This window comes from Echiichthys vipera (assembly GCF_963691815.1).
Source record: "Echiichthys vipera genome assembly, chromosome: 6".
Lineage (NCBI taxonomy): Eukaryota > Metazoa > Chordata > Actinopteri > Perciformes > Trachinidae > Echiichthys > Echiichthys vipera.
In genome coordinates this window covers 11,049,271-11,063,077 of record NC_139831.1, presented here as the reverse complement: position 1 = coordinate 11,063,077, position 13,807 = coordinate 11,049,271, and the positions used below count along the sequence as shown (strand labels likewise).

At 39.4% G+C, this 13,807-nt stretch overlaps 1 protein-coding gene across 3 annotated transcripts in view; it reads left to right on the top strand.

Moving 5' to 3' along the window:
- Nucleotides 1-1,020: 1,020 nt before the first annotated feature.
- Nucleotides 1,021-13,807, top strand: part of enox2 (ecto-NOX disulfide-thiol exchanger 2) — a 179,124-nt gene continuing 166,337 nt past the window's right edge. For all 3 annotated transcript variants that reach the window (XM_083915582.1, XM_083915581.1, XM_083915579.1), the window contains exon 1: nt 1,021-1,159. The gene's annotated coding sequence lies outside the window, so the exon portion shown is untranslated. The remainder of the gene's footprint in view (nt 1,160-13,807) is intronic.

Below are 13,807 nucleotides of genomic sequence, written 5' to 3'. Positions count from 1 at the left end.
GTACAGTACTTGATTAATTGTATACTGTAAGTTGCACTACTGTCACTACTATATATTCAGTTTCATTATGGCAAATGCAGGCTTGCGATTATGAAGTGTAAAACACATGAGACAGAGTGCCCTGAATTTTCTTTTGGAATATCAGGGAATACATTCCTCGTGTAATAACAACTCATGCAACTTTAAAGCTCATCAAACCCATCTACATAATAGTCTTTTATTAATTTGAATTTGAAGGAATCTATTAAAGAACACCAGAAGAATAATGACAGCTTTAAAAGAGGATAACTACTTCTGCTAAAAGCAGCAGATGCAGAGAAATTGGTCTTCTGGGTCTTTAAAATCTTCAACAGTTAAAATTAAAAGATGTGAGCTACCAAATCCAGGAGGTTTAAATTGTATATTTTTGTATCATTTATAAAATAAAACCATCCAATGTAGTTCACGTGAAAAAAAGATGAGCACTAGAATTTTTGATATCTAAATCTATGATCTAATCTAATATAATTTGAAAAATAATGAGAAACATTGTCAAAAATAGTGACTTTGTACCTCAAAATAATGAAAAACATTGTCAAATGTAACTATTTAGTATCTCTAATTAAGGAATATCCTAACTTTGTGGAAAATTAATGACATACTATCTCAAAATAATACAATTTGTCAAAACAATGACTTATTATCACAAAAATAATAGGAAAGTTTCGCAAAAAATGACTTCCTATATCATAACAATGACTTCGTATCACAACAAGAAACTATTTTAAAACATGATGACTCAGTATCTCAAAAACAAGAAGAAACTTTCTTAAAATATGCAAAGTCATTAAAGTTATATACGTTTTTTATATCATAATGACTTGAAGGATGTTTTTTCCATCACATTGGTGGCAATGGATGGCAATGCAAACGAAACCATCCTTAATATTTCGCCCATAGGGGGCCGCAAAAAAACGTCAACAAACAACACGTGTCGGCCCTCCCGCTTGCCGTACTTGGCGCCGCCATTGTTTGACAGCTCGCGTTGCTAACCAGAAGCTCTTCCCTGGTTACCTACTGAACCAGAACAACAGAGAGAAACTTCCAAGTGTCGTGTGGATTTTCCAGGACGCATTTCAGCAGCACAAAAAGCACGGAAGAACACACACGTTACAGCCAGGTACTGTTACAATGTTACTTCCCCATGAGCTTTCCTCTTTCACTTCTCAGGCGCTAACTTCCGACAACAGCAGTTAGCCTTTAGCTTCTCACCAGTTGACCATGAGGTAACTGTGTGGTAAAAGTTGACGGCGTATTCCATATCTTTCCCGCATACAAAGCGTATGGTTGCGTGCCAGTTGACGCGCTAACGTGCTAGTTGACGCTTTACGTAGCGAAAAGTTAAATTGCTTATTTCATTGCCGAGTCGACACTCATGTATTTGTGACGGCATAGTATTTATAACGGTCGATTTGAGCATTTGCAGGAAAAATGCACATCGCTACACTAATTATATGCTCTACCTTCATGCTGTCGGTCGTCTCTCCAAGTCGAGGCTGTAAGAGGATAGAAACGCGGTGGTTCAAACTACTTTCTGTGGTTTATTCAAAAGCAGCGTTCAGGAAGTAATGTTGAGCACTGAGAACAGTTATATGCCCTGATAATGGCAGACTTTGTGAACGAATTGAGACTAAAATGTTAGAGATTCCTCCAGGAGAGAGATCCAGAATTGTTATTTCTATTCTAGCCTGTTTTGTACCCCGCCTTTTGCTGTAATAATAAATTAATACATATTGAGGACAGCTTGTAAATGGGTGTGTTTGACATGTTGCTTGACTGAGGTTCACTTAAGGCTGACATCTGGTCACAGCACTAAAGCTTGTTTGGCCCTATACAGGACCAAGTTAGTCATTTGTGGTAATTTTGTTTAATTTCATAGTTGTTGGTTGAGATAAAGTTGAGTGGTTTTGCTATGTTGGCCAAATAACAGCACAGGTCTACTGCACTGTTTTAATAAAAGGGTATTACACTTAAGCTACTACCAGCAGGGTACAATTGGGATAAATAAATTAATACTAATAGAATATTTAGAGCATTAATATAGCAGCAAACTTTACTATCTATGTAAAGATATAGTGGAGTAATCAGTTCAGAAATTGGCAAAGGGCAAAAATGCCCCATGAAATATCTGAATGATGCTGATTGAGGAGCAAATATTGTAACTGCCTAAATTTTGAGTCTCTGGGGCAAAAGTTTACCCTCAATTTAAGAAAAAAAAAAAAGTCCTACGCTGGGAGTTATGTCATTCTGAGCTGAGAATGAAGTCACTCTTCCGCTGTGTGTGTTGTCATGTAAGTTGCTTTGTTATGTGTTGTGATACATGATCCGGCCATGCACTGGGAAGAGAGACACGTGGAGGCAATCCCAGCCCACTTTTTCTCTCCGTATTTTGAGTAGAGCACCTTTTCCAATTACGGATTAGTTTGCTTTACAATCCAAAACTCAAAGACATTCAAAAATCAATCATACAATGCAGCACTTTTTTACATTTCAGAAGCGCTCAATAATTGACCCGTTGCCTCAGTGTGTATTGTCAACATTGATCTTTTTTCTTGTGTCGTTTATCTGCACCATAAACACTTAAATGAATTAGTTTATCAACTTAATTAAAAAACAACTTAATCAATTAACTATTTAACTCAATTTTATTTAGGCCTATGGCACTTCAACAGGGACGATTCAGTCAACTAATGTCTTAGTAGTGAGATGAAGCAGTAAATTATTTGCAGAAAAAAGTTTCACGACAAATGATTGTGCTGTGCTGTTAAAAATGTGAGAAAGTCAGGTTTGCTCTGTGCAGCGAGACTGTTATGAGCACTGTGTGAGTGATATGGAAATAATAAGAATCACCATTGTGGTACTTATCTAAACGTTCATCCGACCAGTCCCAGTCCCCTTGTGATGAGGGCACGAAAGTGAAGAGCTTGTTTACCGAAGACACCTTTGCAAACACATTGAATCATTTCCAGAAAGGCCCATGATGAGGTGCATTTCTTTGGATAGATTTGAAGGATTACTGAGTCATTATGATTACCTAATACCAGTGATGTATGGGGTGTCATACAGGGCTGAAGATCTAAGTCTAATAATGAGCTAAAGCGTGTCTTCGCAGGTATAATCCTAAATCTTGACTCCACATTTTGTGAAGAGAGGCGCTGCTGATAGCAAAGGTTAATCCTCCTATTGATGAAAAATGGAGGAAGCCATTTGTTCTGGCCCACTCTGAGTCCCTGTTGTCAGGAATACAACCAGACTGTGCAGGAAAAATTACAGGTATTTCTATCTGCTACAAAACTGTGGGCCAATATACATGTAATCTTATGTATTTCCTGTGATGCTATATGGAGCAAGAGCAAGTAGGTGATTCATTAAATGACTTGGCAATGGATGAGGTATAACTACGGTAGTTCATGTTTTTAAACAAAATTAAATATTCACCTGTAGTCTTCAATCAAGGTTTAATCAAAAGAACTTTGCCCCATTGTAGGCCTACTGGAAAGCTAAGTTGCTGATTTGACTTAGGCCTATCAATCAAAACAGTAAATTAATCGGCAGCAATTTTGATTATCAATCAAGCAAAATTGCAGGGCTGTGTGGCTGCAGCTAACAATTCTGTTTACTATAAATTATTCTTCCAGTTATTCTCACAAATAATCTGTAATGTAATAATGTCGTAGAAAATGTATCTATAAGCACAGCAACTTTGGAGCACATCAGATTGTTTGCAACCAAAGCTACCACAATGATATTTTGTCTAATTCTGTGACGTTTTGAAGTTCAGTATTTCCAGGAAGAGCCCCATTTCCATTATAGCTAAGCTTGTATTCTGTTTAGCGCGTGAAGGATTAGGTTCAGTAGTACACCTGCCTCCTTCTGCTTGGGCCTGATTTATTTAAGCAGTGTTGAGGACTGCAGGTCCAAGATGTAATAAGGGTGTCAATATTCCTCATGTCAGCAGGTTGTGCTTCATTAATCTGTCTGATTGATCCAGCATCCATGTGGTTCCATGACCTTGCTTTGCACAAAAAAGAACTGCATCCATGCCAGTGTTACCTGATCTACTGCTTGCTTGGTTGATGAATTTGTACTTGACTTATTGGAGGCATAGGGCAGAGACATATGGACACCACATCTGTGAATGCTGAGGGTATTATACATGTGTAACAGAGCAGGAGGCCTATTGATTGTTATGATGTCACTGTGCTTTGTTGCATTGGCTAAGTCTGATTGGCTGGGAACAATTGTTGGCTTTAACTTATAGGAGACATCAGAGAGAAGTAGAAACAAGATGGAGTTTAGGGTAATACGGTATGAACAGCGAAGGTAGCTAAACGTCCTTCAAACTCCTCCCATGGAGATGCACCTGTCCGATCTGTACTGGGTCAGTATCAAACCATGAAGAAAAGTAGAATATCTTAAGAATTCATTTATTCAGTCATTCATTTTAAGCGCCACTGCAATATTATTTTATTTATCACTACATACTAGGTATTGGATGGGTACTCTCAGTTTAGGAATTAAAATTAATATTGGTAGAGAAAAAGACAGACCAGTTCACCTCAAAACCCATACTAATTGTACATTAATCATTCAAATCTATCATCAAATCAAATCAACTTTATTTATATGGCACTTTTCATACCTTTGGGTAGCACAAAGTGCCTCACAGAGAATCCAAAAAACAAAACAAAACAAAACAAAGAATACCACAAAAACCCAAACCTCCAACCCCCACAAATATACACATACAAATAAAAACACGCTCACGCACATACACACCCACACACACAAAGATACACACACCCACACACATACACCAGCTGTCGCTGAGGAGACAACACAAATACCTAAACAAAACAAATTCTAAATAATCTGTCAAACCTCATATTCCCAAAACTTTATAATCTATAACCAAATAAACAAAATAGAGACAGCGTACCTACCATCACTGCGATTGATGATGATGTTATTCATTTCATGACCTTATTCTACTTACATAGTAAGTAGCATATACACTCTGACAAGAATTTAACTTGATTTCTTCCTATTTCATTAAAAGTAAAACAGACTTTTAAAAAAGTACATCGTGAAGACGACCTTTCAACATCCATTTAAAAGATCCTTTATTTGTTATAATAAGTCATGTAGCTCATGTAGCAAACCAATCTAGCAGTCATTATTTTAATAAAAGTGCAATTATCTGCACTGCATTTCATATCTGTCAGTTCAGTTAAATTTGGATGTTAGCCAGTAAGGTGCCCTGGCTGCTAGCACAGAACTAAGCTTCAATAAAAATGTAATAACTTTACATTTGAAGTCAAAAGCTTGCCCTGCATACAAATGTGGGTTAGTTTTTCACTTTACAGCTAAGCTGGCCTGTTCATAATGTGATCTTCTCCTGTCAAAAGGGATTAATAGTGGTGGCCAGAGTGCTCTGCTTCAGTGCACGACTTACATGAGAAAAGAAAACAATTGTCTTATGTAGGTGTTTTTCGATCAAGAGCTGCTGCTTATCGGAATCAGTGACAGCTCTGTATTTTAATTGGAAAGCACTTCATTTAGGAAAATAATGGATATGCTGAGGTAAGAATCATGCTGGATTAGGTTGACATTGCGGCATACAATTGCATGCAATATGTGCGTGGATGTGCATAATCACTATTATTTATTTTGTGATGGACAGCATATATTTATGTTTATTCCCCTAAAGGCCAAGCAGGAGTTATTGATGATATATGTAAAACAGTTCTTCCTCTATATATAGGACCCATGTTCGGGGACATAGAGATAAACATGTTGTTTTCTTCTGTTATCTTAAATCAGTTTATTAAAATGTATTACCATAACAGCAGCACACCCACTTTCCACCATATGCTCGATATTTTTATTACTTGAAATTGCTGAGGTGTGTGAGGTGGGCAGTCCCTCTGCTTTCAGATCCCCCATATAATGTGTGTCATGTCCTTGATAATCGCTGTACAATGTTAGACTAGCTGAAATCCTGTTTAAGAATGTAAATACCTATAGAGCTGTGTAATTAAAAACATGCATTTTGCTGTGTCACATAAAATGTCTTTTTATAGCAGACATCAGTCATGAACTACAAAGACATTTTGTTGCTGCTATTGCAAAAACTGCAGTTAAACGTCAATATTTTGTTCATGCTGAAGGAGAGGCTTTCAAAATCCTGTCCAAACCTTCCTAGTACAGCAGTCCTAGACATACTGTGCTTTCTGTTCTTCAGACACAGTACTGGAGGAAACCATTAATGGACAGGGTGGTTTTTAGAGCAGAGTCGATTCATTTAGTAATTTATTTGGTTACGTTTTTTGAAGTAAAGGCCAAATATTCTCTATTTCCAACTTCCAACTGAGGATTTGCATTGATGCATTGATTTGTTTTATGTGATAACAAACTGAATATATTTGGGTTTTGGACTGTCGGTCGGACAAAACAGGCAGTTTGAAGCTTGAATTTCTTTGGGCTTTAGGATGAACAAAAGGAATTGATAATGAAAATAATCGTTAGTTACAGCCATAATTGTTTCAGTCTGCTATAAACACCCTATACAACTTTGTCATTTAGGAAATTGTAAATGTTGGATAGCGTCTAAAGTCAGATTAGGGGTAGAGGCAAAAAACTTAATCATGATATCCATACAAATGTGCAGAGTTACTCCAAGAAAGGACAGAGGCATTGTTGCACCTCCAAGCTTGTGTTTTTATATTAAAAAAACAATAATTATAGCAGGAAACTGCAGATAATAAATACCAAGAATGCTCGCAGGTAGCAACCGAGGCGGCCAGCTAACTGAAGCTAACCCCCGGCTCAGCTTACTCTGCTGTTGTGCTAAATGGAAGTTATGCTAGCGCTAACCAGGGGTCTGAATGCTTTTAAAAGAACAGAAATTAGCGCTCAGAGGTGTGTGGCTCTTAAGGCGCACTCACACTGTCCGTCTGTACCGTGCCCCGGTCTTTAGGATACTTGTCCCCCCCCCTCTCTCCCCCCACGTGCCAGGCCCGTTTGTACTCACACTGCCTGGGCCTCGCAAGAATGCTTCTTGCCTGTCTATACGACTTCACAGCGTGACACGTCACATGCATTGATCGACGTCATCGCGATGCGTCGCTGTGTTTACAAATCTTTCCATAGACCTCAGAGTTTTTGCGCGTCTTGTCCGACTGTTTTTGAATATTTTCATCCGACCAAATCTGCAGTAAACACTCCTCCTCCGCATCACACCAACGTGAACCTTTCGCCGCCATTGTTTTAAATGTCCTTAAAGAGCCCTTTTAACGCAGTCTAGGAGGCATTTACTTGAATTAGTAAAGCACTTTTGACATTTTGGTTGCTTTTTTTTATACCCATGTTGATTCTCAGGATTGGGCTTAGAGTAATATTTCAGGAGAAACCATTTTTCTGCTGCCATATTTCATTCTTAAAATAACACAAGATACTGGTTAAGGTTGGATTAAAAGAATAGTATTGCCCTTTGTATGCAATGAAAGGTAATATCAGCCAGGGAGAGTTTGAATTTTGTAATTGAATGTTCTTCTACATCACTACGAATGTACTCACTGTCAGGATTTTCCTTCATGTCCACCGCAGGGGCAGACACAGGGCCAAAGTTGATGAGCAGATGAAGACATTTAGCTAGCAAAGTTACTTAACTATAGTCACATTCACCTTCTTTGTAGATGTCTTCTGTTAACTTCTCTTCCACTTCACTCAAATGGCTGTTAAAAATGAATCTATTTCACAAGTTTAAATGTCACCTACCTTTTTGGTATAAAAATAAACTAGCTTGAATGACAGTCTAGGGGATGCTGTATGCTTCCCCAGGAGGCTTAAAAAATAGAGCACTCTATCGATGTTCTTTGTATGAAAATTTCACAGTGACCTTGCAGTAAACACCCAGGATAAACGTACATTATACTTTCAAGGCATAGCCCAAAACTTGATTACACGTTCCATTTAGTCCTAAATACTCATCTGCTATACAAAGCCTATTTTGTCCTTCTGCAGACTGAATTGCTGTTAAAATTGGTCCAACCACCTCAGTGCAATATCCTTTATCACTCTCTGTGGTCAGTCATTTAGGCTTTCAGCTTTGGGGTAAATCTCATCGGATCTCAATGGACGTTGATCTTTCGTGAAGTCTCCGAAAGGTGTGCAGTAAATTAATTTCATACTCTGGTAAGTCTGGAACCTGCACTGACATTGACTGAAGGGTGAATGTGCTTTCATTTTAATCCAGCCAAGGAAAAATGCAGTGTTTATAACACCCAAACTTACACAACTTTTGAACAACAACAATGTAGGCTGTACTTAACACTTTGCTTTGCACAGATTACCTGATCATCTTAGAATGACCCCAGTGCTTTCGGATAGGGCAGTTACTGTCAGATATTTTTCATGAAGATGAAAGCCACACTTTTAATCAGGCAGTGCTGATGATGGGTTCTAATTTTGGTGATTGAACCAAATCTTCAGTTGTAGTGATGAGCTGTGAGGACTTTGATTATAGCAAAAAGTGGTCACAACATCATTGCCTACTTTACCCTTGGCTATTATGTCCTGTATGGATGGCATCTACATAACTCAAACTAATGGGAAACTGCATTAGATGCATTTCTAAGCCCAATGTGTTTCTGTTTTTTTAAGATTTGATAAGTTGCGATCCATTGTTTCTGGCTATATCTGATTGTGCTTTTATATGTAGGACTATATAAGAAGAAACATATAAAGCAAACCTATATATTTACCCATGTTACATCCAGAAACAAAAATCTGAAGTAGGCGTGCAGCCAGACATATGCCCCACATTTTTTTATGTGATTCCTCTCAAGCCTATCAAACACTACAGCTGTGGACTGTAACTGTCATGAATGAAACACAATCTTACCCTGGTAGATTTTGTAAAGATAGGCTTGGCCCTGTCACTTTGACTTTTTGATGAAAAATAGTGGCTGATTAACTGCCAAGACTTTTGAAACGAGTCCCCCTCTAAAGCCAGGATACAATTCTGACAGAGCTCTGTGTCTGAGGACTGGTTTTCCTTCCTCAAAGCAATGAATTGCTGGAACTAGAGACGGAAAGATCTTTAGGAATGATTATCATCAGGTCCACCAGTAATCCAGCAGGTAACTCAGTGAAAAGTTTAATTCTCCCATGAATGCTTGCAGTGCCTATAGAAAGTCATGGTACCCTTTTGAAATAGTCACATTGTTATATATCTTTCCAGCATGATTTATACATTTTGCCTTAAAACATTCAAGTCAAAACATTTTTTTTACATTTCTGAAAATTAATAAAACAAGAAAACTTGAATTGCAGTGTTGGAAATCACCTTCCAGATTACACACCAATTGGCCTCCACCTGACATCAATTGTGGTGGCTTTGATTAGACTTCAGAATAAAATCAGCTGTTCCTTGAGGATTCCACTTCTAGGAGTGCATGGTAACACAAATAATTCACCATGGTTGGAAAGATGCTTTCAAAAGAGCTTCGGGATAAAGTTGTGGATAGGCACAAGTTAGGAGAAGGGTATTAAAAGATTTCAAAGGCTTAAATTATCCCTCTGAGTACCTTTCAGAGTATTGTCCAGAAGTAGAAGGCATATGGCACCACCCAGACCTTGCCTAGATCGGGCCGCCCCTCCAAACTGGATGACCAAGCCAGGAAAAAAAGATTGATCAGGGAAGTTACCAAAAGGCCCATGGTGACCTTGAAGGAGTTACAAGTCTTAATGACAGAGGTTGGTTGATCTGTGCATATAACAACAATTTCACAATTACTACATGTATGGCAGGGTTGCAAGAAAGAAGCCTTTTCTGAAAAAATGTCACACTAAGTCTCGTAAAACAACATATTGAAGTGGTGGTGTGCTATGTTTCGCAGAAACCAAACACAGCACACCACCCGAAACACACCATCCCTACAGTGAAGCATGGTGGTGGCAGCATTATGTTGTGGGCTTGTTTCCCTTCAGCAGGGACTGGGCAGTTGGTCAGGATTGAAGGAAAACTGGCTTGTCTTTGTTAGACACTTGAAAATGGGCAGGTGGTTCACCTTCCAGCATGACAACGACCCAAACACATCACCATTAAAACAACACAGTGGCTAAAGGACAGGAAGGTGAATGTCCTTGAGTGGCCTAGTCAGAGCCTTGACCTCAAATAGACCTCAGCCACATTGTTTTCGATATGAAAATGTAGGTTATATATGTGTGTAACTCCAGATTCTATAAATATAGGTGTTTTTGCTAGTTTACATCCGAATACATTTCTTTCTGTCTCCCTATATTTTTCTCTGTTAGTTAGTGTGAACATGATAGTGAGTTGACCCGCAAATGGTGACATGCGTTTTTATACGACCGGTTTCTTTATGTAGTCGCCCAAAGTCTCATTTAATTGGATTTATTTTTGTAAAGGCCCCTGAGTGCATGATGAGTCATCAAACATTTAAAACCATTTCTGGTTGGTTTTACAGGAAGAGAAAAGATTTTGATGTAAAAATGCAGATTTGTTGACATAGCTTATATTTTGCATAATATAAAGGCATAAATAAACAATCAACATAGGGACACAGGATTAAAACCGAAAACATATTATTCATTTCACTGGGACTTTAAGTTGAAGCTTATCACCTGAAGGTTATTCAATTGCATTTAATCACCACTTTAGTATGCATGTTTTATATCATATATGTTTATTCAAGGTTCAGTAGCTAATGTTAATCAGCAGACTTAGTAGTTTAATGTTACTTAAATGTCCATAAAAGGGATTTAGACAGTTCACTAAAGTAGAGCCATTGGGGAGAACTGCTTAGCAATGTGGTCTATAAAACGGCATTAAGGACTGTAAGGAATCTGCAATGAGTGGTAGCCAAATATGAGAAATTCAGAAGACAAACACAACAATGAGTGGATTAATGGATTAGATAAGCCTAATTTACTGTGAGAAACCACAAGTATGAGATTTCTTGCTTTCAACTGATGAATATAATGCACTCTGATTTTAAGATTTCCTGCCTCTTGCGTAAGCTGTGCTCCGTCCGAGCCTTAACCTCTGCCTTGGTGTGAACTGCCATGTGTGACGGTGGACTGGGTTTACCTTGGAGACGACTGACAGCTGTTGGAATAAGAATGAGTGACACAGGCAATTAAGAGGCTAGACTCAGCCCGGCCTGACCTTCTGATCAATGCACTCCTATTTAGAGCTGGCAGGCTACAGACCAGCACTCTTTTTCCAGACTAATAAAGATGGCACAGAGAACAGCTCCTGGGCTGGACTGCCAATACTTTTAACACCCCCATCGATTCTCATTACTGTTAATGGTTTCTTTGCAAGTGTGAGCCGGATGTTGATGGTGGGCATGGGTGAAGACAGAGGTTTGGCGAGGGACAGAGTCATCCTATTATGACCCTGGTCAGTGGAAGGGCTCAGACAGTGACAGTATTAGCAGTCTTGGCCAATTCCCGTAACTCCATGTGTAAAAGCAGTCATTATGCTGATCATGAGTACCTCCTAAACTTCACAGGAAGCAACAAAATGAAAAACCAGATTTTGCAATAATCTTCATTAAACTTTGTTATCTCCAGACCCCTGACTTCCGGCCCACATCTGCAATTTGTTTAGCAGTTGAAATTGGTTGATAGAGATGGATTGATATGAGATGCCGTTTGGGACATTATTCAGAAATTCCTCTCACATACACATACGGAACACTCTCACATACACAACTGAGAAATTATACGCTTGCATACATCCATCCATCCAGCCATCCATTATCTTTTTGACCCAGTAGGGGTCCTGGGGGACTGACATTTGGTGTAAGGCAGGGTATACCCTGGACATGACGCCAAACCATCAATTCCAACTTGTGAAGCGTGTCCCTTCATCAATACAAAGTAAAATCTCAACATCATACACTATAAATCACATCTGCAGGATGCAGGATGCAGGATATATATTCGTGTTTTTTCTTCTTCCTACCCCCCTACTTCCCATTGCTCGGACCACACCTATCTTTGATTTTGGCCTTCATTTTAATTTCAGCTACACACACTATAAAGTTTTGTACTCATGGACACAAAATCTGGCCACAGACACACAGAGAGGACCAGATTTTGCCATGATGACACACACAGACTGACAATGAAAACCATACGAGCATCACTGCCATTGCTGGTAAAAATAAATAATGCAATGCGACTGCATTGTTTTAAGGGCGCACTCACACTGTACATCTGTACCGTGCCCCGTGCTTTAGGGTACTTGTCCCCCTCTCCCTCTCCTTCCGCGGACCAGGCCCGTTTGTACTCACACTACCTGGGCCTCAGTGTGAATGCTTCATGCCTGTCTATATGTCATCACGCCGTAACACGTCACACACATTGATTGACGTCATCACGATGCGTCGCTTTGTTTACAAATCTCTCCATAGACCTTGGCGTTTTTGTGCGTCTTGTCAAACTGTTTTTGAATATTTTCATCTGACCAAATTTGCAGTAAACACTCCACCTCCGCATCACACCAACGTGAACCTTTCGCCACCATTGTTTTAAGTGTCCACGCATGGTCCATCCTTCTTTTTTCTATGTCCGAACAGGCGCACAGAAAATTGCGTCAGAACCGCCGTTGACCTCGTGCTTGTACATGTGCGCATGCTCGTGCTCGTACATCTGCAAACATGCTTTACAACAGCCCACCTCTCCCAAACTGGCCGTGGCCAGCAAGCGTACCGCGCCTAGGCCAAACGAACAAGATTTTAGCCTTGAAACGTGCTTAGGCACGATACGGATGGACAGTGTGAGTGCGCCCTTAAACAATGCAGTCGCATTGCATTATGTATTTCTACCAGCCGTGGCAGTAATGCTCGTATGGTTATCATCATTTTTAAGGGCGCACTCACACTGTCCATCCGTACCGTGCCCTGTGCTTTAGGGTACTTGTCCCCCCCTCCCTCGCGCCTAGACGCGGTACGCTTGGGCACGGTACGGATGGACAGTGTGAGTGCGCCTTTAATCTCCTGAAGCGAACCACTTTCTGCTGGGTCTATAGCAGCTTGGGATGCTATTGTTCTCCCTCTCTTGTGATGCAGCAAATAGCTCTACCTTTTTTAGTGGCCTATTAGAGCTGTGTGTTTTATTCATTATTTGGCTCTAATTAGTGAGCAGCCTGGATTTTAATGTTTCTTCAGGGTTGTATAATTCTTATTTTGCTTATCTTAGGACAATTCTTTATACATTAGTCTGCTATGAAAGGCTGCCTCTGAGTTTTTCTTTCTCACTCAAATGTTCTGGGACTACAGCAACACTGTCTGCTCATTATCATTTCTGCACTCAGTGCTGCATTAGAGACCTTCACACTGAAAATTACTCCATGGAAAAACAGTGCAAGGGGTTGTGTAAGTGTGAGCATTTTGCCACAGGGTGCAGATAAAGAAGCTGAAATACAAACCAACAAGCCGAGGATGAAAGTTTTAAATGCAAATACAGTAGCTTATGTCCTTGTACTCCTCTGAGCTTTGATTGTACAGCTCTGGAAAGTTAATCACAGCAGTAATAACTTTCTCCTCCATCTCAATGCTGCCCAGGTAAGCAGCAAATTAGTACATTGCTACAAGATCCAGGCTACAAGGTATTTTACCTCTGATGTGAGTTTGCAGGTATTTGTTTGGAAAACACAGTGGGTTTTGTTTAAGGCCCTAACATTGTGCTGTGTGGGATTAAAAAACCCAGAACCAATTTTTTTTTTTTTGCC